Below are 5,946 nucleotides of genomic sequence, written 5' to 3' on the forward strand. Positions count from 1 at the left end.
TCCCTTCCTCTGCAGTCAATTGTCTTTTGCTTTTGGTCAATTGAGCCTGGTGACTGGAAATTTATCTTTCTAAAACCACCAGGGGGTTGCTCAGAAAAGACATCTAGGTGAATAGGACACTAAATGGATTAGCAGTTGAAACATTAATGAGTCTCTTTTGACTCAAAGCAAGTTTATCTCAGTAGATTTCCAGTGGCCTCCTCTTCTGCAACTGAGAGAACCTTCTCTCCTGAGAAGGTACAGGTCCACCGTGGAGATCCACTTTTTACATTCCTAAGTAGGCTATTTTCACTTCTCGATCTTTAAGTGGGATGATTTTTTTTTTCTTTTCTACTCAGAGGATTTCAAATGAAACATAAAAAAAAGTCTAATCCATTTAAGTATCAAGAATCCAAATTGTTCCTCTTTGACAGTGAGAGAGGAAAAAACCACCAACACCAAGAGTTTAGCACACTTATTCAAGTCAACAGATATTTATTAAACACCTACAACATGCCAGGCATTTTCTTAGAAATTGTCCCGCCCCTCATTCTAGAAGCCATCTAGACAATAAATGGCTCCAGCATATGTTACATCTCAAGTAATGATAAGGGCCATGAAAAAAAAAAAAATCAAATATGTGAAAGAAATACAGAATAACAGGGGCAGGGTGGGATGGCTTTTAGTATGGTCAGAGAACACTGCTCCAAGGAACTGACGTTGGAGTGGTCCTTCTAGAATTTTCTCAGTGGAGATGTACCTCCAAACGCATAAGCATAGGTCTATTTTACCAAGCTGGAACCCACTATATAGCTTTTCTCCCTGTCTCGTTGACTTCTGAGCATTCTTCTCTGTGTGTAGAATAATATGTGGCTCAAGAACCTGGGAGCCGATAGAATCAGGTTTAAATCCCAGCTTCACCGTTCAGTCATTTGATTGTAAGCTCTCTTTGCCTCAGTTTCCTCAACGTTAACACGAGGAGACTAATACTGCCTACCTCATAGGGTTCTTGTGGGAACTACAGGAGAAAAATGCGTGTCAAATGCTGAGTGTGGAAACAGAATGTAGTAAAGCTCAATAAATGTTAGCTCTTATTACTGTTTACCAGATAATCTAAATGGAGGGTGGTAGTCTGTTCTGAGGACTTATTAGGACCTACTTAACCACTGCCCTACTGTTGGACACAAAGAGTTGAACACAAACCAAACTCAGATGATGTGAAAGGAAGGAGAAACATAAAACAGTAACCACACAAAATCCAAATGGAGAAAATGCCAAATCAACACATTTTCTAAGAGAGACTCCCTTCTGACATCCTTGATGCTGAACCACATCCACACATTAAAAACCTGTCCATTTGCCACCTATGCCTAGGTTAGGGCGCCCCTGGGCCTTATCTGTTAATTTATGGTCGATATATGGCCTCCTGTGCAGCCTGAGAATGAGGGCCTGGAAAATCAGGCTGGAATGAGGTTCCGCAGTGACATAACTGTGGGGTACTTAGGCCTCAGCTGCCTCATGTGTGCAAAGAAACCTTCAGGTGACATGTTCTTTGGAACTCCTTCCTTCCAGCTGTCATTTGCTTGTTCCTTGAGTACTAACTAGCTCCCAGACTGTGCTCCTGTGTTCTGAAGAGCCTTCCCTGCTTCCGAGATCTGAAATGGCCCTCTGAGTCATTTGTTCAAGCCCTGTGGCACATACTCAGATCTATTTTAGGTTGAGATCCTGTTTAGGGGAAAAGGGATTATCTTTAGATATTGGGAGCATCAGGAGAATGTCGGCAGAGCACTTTGGAAGATGGCGGAGAGGGAGTGTCTCCCATGGGCTGAGGCTGAGATCGTGGGCTCAGAGCACAGCGCACCTCTTTCAGCTACTTCAGCTAACTTCCACATCGCTGTTCTCCACTGAAGGGGGCCTCAGCATGTGTGATCTTCAGCAACAGAGACTTTCTTGGGCTTACCTCTGGCCCAACTATCAACAAGGCTGCTGCTCTTTATTCTATTTAATTACACGTAAAAGTGCTTTGGAATCAGTGAACGAAATATTTGAGAAAAGCAATGGCTTATTTGCTCTTGCTGAGGCCTTGGGGTGCTGTGATGCAGAAACAGATTGTCCTTTCTTGAGTCATTTTCCAAACTGGATCATAGAGGATGTGGTGTATTTTTAATGGAATGACAGATAAGATTACTTGTTTCTATTAGCGAGAGGGATGGGTTAGGTCAATTTTGTCCACATAGCTTCCTGTGCACCAAACATATCCCCTGTTTAGATTAAAAAATAAGCACATTCCAAGGAGGTGAAGAGCAGATAATCCTCCAAATGAAATTAGCTTTACTTTATCTGTGAGGCGGTTGTGACATGACAGAAAGAGCCTGGGGTTAGGAGCCAGGTAGACTTGGGTTCTGATCATTAGGGAGGGTGTGACCTTGGGCAAGTCACTTGACTCTTCTGGGCCTCGGTCTTCTCCACTACAAAATGGGTATAATAACAAACTCTTAAATGCCTAGTAAAATTCTGGACACATCGTAGGTGCTCAATGAATGTGAGTGTTTTCCCTCCACTTCCAGCGCATTCAACCGACAACTCCAAATTCAGGTACCAGGCACATTCATCCCGACACACAAGACATGTTTTCCTGTGGTCAGTGATGATAGAGAAGCTAGAAACTGAAGGCAACAAACAAACAAACAAATAAATCACACGTTTTAAACGCACAATCTAAGAAATTGTGCCTCCTCACGAAGTTTCTATTCTAGGCCTTATGTTGCCAATCTGGGAATATTGTCAAAGCAAATATTAGTTAAAAGTTGTTGACCAAGGGACAGGTAGTTAAATATTGTGTACAGCAGAGGGTATTGTTATCACAAACCTGAAATAATTTTTCTCAAACCTTTATGTTTAAAGGGAGATGTTGGACAAAAGTATTCGAGTGTGTCCTGAGGTGGTCGGTCGGAGGATTTTTTTTCTTGTCAGTTTATTTTGTAGACCCAGTGTCTGTTTTTAAACAAAGTGCCCATGCATTCCGATTAAGGAAATAAATGAAATGTGTGTGTACCCAAACCTGGGAGTTATTTGTCAGTTCCTAAAGAGATGACTGGATTGGTATTGCTGGAGCCTAAGTAGACTCCACCATTCACGGAGAAAATCAATCTACCACATTCCCCTTAATCAGTGCAAACATTCGGCTGAGCAGTTTTATCAATTTTTTAACATACCGTATTGATTGTATATCAGGAGGAGAAACTGAAAATAAAGAACTCTAAACCTGGAAGAGGTCATGCATTTCCAAATGCAAATTGAGATCCAAACATTAAACAATAGGGATCTTCTAATCCTTTTACAAAGGCCCAAATTGCAAATCAGACTCCCAAGCCAGAGTGGCTTTGCCTAACAAAGTCTTTAATGCAAAGAATCCCTTAGGCAAAGCCTCCTCTGTTTCTACAAGCTTTGGCACCAAAAGAGCCTTACGAAGTCAGTTATGCTCCCTAGCTATGAAGTTAATTGTGCCTGAAACAAAGTCAGGTTGTCCTCCTGGTCTAGATATGCAGTCTCCAAACCATAGAAAGGTGTCTTGGATCGCAGATTAAGTTCCATTTGGCCTGAATCATTAATTCCAGCAGAAGTTTGAAATATTTTGTTGAATAAGGTTGAAACCTTCGTGCCAAACCAGAATAACACGTTTTAACATGCTTTAACATGCACCTGATAAACAAGTTGGATGTATCTAAAATAATAAGCAGTCAAGAAAATTGTAGGGGAAAAAATGGTATATGTTGCTGTAGTTAACGTGGTTGAGTCTGTCAAAGAACTATACAATCACTTTCTAAGAGAGGCAAACAATTTCTACTGACTAGATTGCTGATTTTCATTTAAGTTACACTTCATACCCCTCGTGCAGCCATTGTACCAGGAAAAAATAGCTGCGGACGTGCGTATTTATGTATTCTTCTTGACCCTTGTTTCCCCTACCCTTTGCACAGTGGCTGGTAAAGTAGGTCTTTGAGCAGATTATATATGTTTGAATGGAATTGCATGGGAAGAGAAAGAAGCAGAACGAAGCCTGAATTATATTTTATATTAACACTCTTATGGAATGGCTCCTATGTTCTCCAAAGAAGGGAACAGTGGTGAGTGTTATAGTGCCTGTTTTAGCTGGCTGGGAGCAGAACACTAAAAGAAGCACTGTAGAGAACAGTAAAATGCTTTTTTGGACATCAGCTGACAGGATGTTACATTGAATTTAGAACTGTCCTGTTTTTTATTCCCTCTTTTTTTTTTTTTTTTTTTTTGTATATGGAACGCTTCATGAGTTTGCGTGCCATCCTTAGGCATAAGCCATGCTAGTCTCCCCTGTATTGTTCCAATTTTAGTATACGTGCTGCCAAAGTGAGCACTAGCACTTTCCTTTTAAAATCATCCTTTTGGGGGTACCTGGGTGGCTCAGTCGGTTGAGCGTCTGACTCGTCATTTCGGCTCAGGTCATGACCCCAGGGTCTTGGGATCCAGCCAGAGTTGGGCTCTATGCTGAACACGGAGCCACTTAAGATTCTCTCTCTTCCTCTGCCTCTCTCCCCCTGATCACACTTTCTCTCTCTCTCTCTCTCTCTCGCTCTCGCTCTCGCTCTTGCTCTCGCTCTTAAAAAAAATGAATAAAGTGAAGAGTATAAAAAAATAACTAAAACCATCCTTTTTGTTTTTTAAATTCTTTATTCCCCTCTAAATTTCCCTTGGGTTCTCAGGATACAGCAGTCAGCTGCTGGCCTGCTGAATGAGCTCAAGGTGCTGGTTGGTGTTCTGATCCAGACTTGACGTGACCTTGGGCAAGCCCAGTCTTTTAGGTGGGCCTCCATTTTCTCCTTGAGTTAGATGGTCTTGAAGATACTTTTCTGCTCAGAAAGTCTGTGTAATTTATTTTTATTTATTTATTTACAAAGTTTATTGTGATATTTATTTCTTTACAAAGTCTATGTAATATTTATCATTTATTTATTTGTTTACTTATTTACAAGGCTTATGTAGTATTTATTTATTTACAATGTCCATGTATATTTCCTTCCTTCCTTCCTTCCTTCCTTCCTTCCTTCCTTCCTCACTGACAGGGTCTATGTAATTTCACAGATTTAGAACTTGCGGTCTGTTCCCCATTCCTCTGTGAAGCACTAACGGGGGCTCAAAGGCAGGGGCATTTGTTAACTTCATGTACTGTTTTCTAGATTCAGCTCATTTGGACATGTTCAGAAGTCAGAAAACTACTGTCATGCAAGCAGCTAGGAGAGTTTCAAACTTGAAGAACCGCAAAGCAGGTGGGTGGTGACTTCACAGCCACGGATGGATGGGTGAGCCTTCCTCATTCGGGCAAACTGGCTCACCCGGGATCCTACAGCGTAAAGTGCCTTCGTTAGCTTTTAAAGTGTGATTTTTTTTTTTTTAACCTTCATTGTCATCTGTATACAGGACACTTATAATTTTGCCCTTGTAAAGAGGCACAATGGATTATCCAAGGATAAGGATAAAATAGTGCCTTTTTGGGGCCTTTTTCCAAATTCTGACTTCCTGAAGGCCATGCCCAGTGGTCCCCTAACTGCTTCCTGTGGGTCACCTGACATCCATGTGCCTCCCCCGATACACAGCAAACCCTCCAAATGAACAAAATTCTTTCTAGAATCAATGCAGAGAATCACCTGGCAAGAAAGCATCCTCTGAAAAGAGATGCTAGGATTTGGGGGTAACTATTCAATAAGTAATTAACTTTACTCCATTAAATGCAGTAACTGTGGGTATTCAAGAGCAAATAAGGGAAGCTTCCAGTGCCTTCCAGGGACTCGTGTCTGTTGGAGGAGCCAGACCCACAAAACCTTGTAGCATGTGAGGATAAGAGTTTAATGAAAGATCTAGATTGACTGAAACGTGGGAGACTTTTAATAAAAACTGGGCTTCGAAGGATATATAGGAGCTTGTCAGGGGAAT

General features: G+C 41.4%; 1 non-coding gene across 1 annotated transcript; it reads right to left on the reverse strand.

Annotated features, from left to right (window-relative positions):
• Positions 1-4,266: 4,266 nt before the first annotated feature.
• LOC124505250 (U6 spliceosomal RNA) lies at positions 4,267-4,373 on the reverse strand. The gene has a single exon (XR_006960592.1). It is a non-coding gene; the product is annotated as a U6 spliceosomal RNA (small nuclear RNA).
• Positions 4,374-5,946: the final 1,573 nt, after the last annotated feature.

This window comes from Lynx rufus, unplaced genomic scaffold (genome assembly GCF_022079265.1).
Source record: "Lynx rufus isolate CCGP_SWC_20201006 ecotype Redwood Valley unplaced genomic scaffold, mLynRuf1.p SCAF_10, whole genome shotgun sequence".
NCBI lineage: Eukaryota > Metazoa > Chordata > Mammalia > Carnivora > Felidae > Lynx > Lynx rufus.